At 69.3% G+C, this 323-nt stretch overlaps 1 protein-coding gene across 1 annotated transcript in view; it reads left to right on the forward strand.

Annotated features, from left to right (window-relative positions):
• The window catches only part of STAP2 (signal transducing adaptor family member 2), a 25,740-nt gene that overhangs the window by 12,460 nt on the left and 12,957 nt on the right, over nt 1-323 (forward strand). The window lies entirely within an intron of this gene.

Here is a 323-nt window from a genome sequence, read left to right on the forward strand (position 1 = left end):
CCTGCAGCCCGCAAGCCTGCAGGCGCCACAGGGTTAACTCGGCCGAGCCCTGATTGGGCCAGAGCGGAAGCCGCCAGCCAATTGCAGGCGAGAGCCGTGCCTTTGCTCTGAGCCAATCAGCAGCAGCCAGAAGGCCGATTCCGCCGACCTCGGGCTCAGCCAATAAGCAGCCTGTCAGCTAGACCAGTCAGCAGCCGCCTTCGGGCTGACGTGCCCAATCAGCCGTAGGGCCTGGTTCTCACGCGGCCAATCAGCCCCGGGGCCGCGACCGGCTTCTCTCCGCCCTCTCTCCCGCGCGGGGCGGGGGAGCAGGGGGCGGGGCC

This window comes from Carlito syrichta, unplaced genomic scaffold (assembly GCF_000164805.1).
Source record: "Carlito syrichta isolate Samal-C Ts95f unplaced genomic scaffold, Tarsius_syrichta-2.0.1 Scaffold101994, whole genome shotgun sequence".
NCBI classification, from domain to species: domain Eukaryota; kingdom Metazoa; phylum Chordata; class Mammalia; order Primates; family Tarsiidae; genus Carlito; species Carlito syrichta.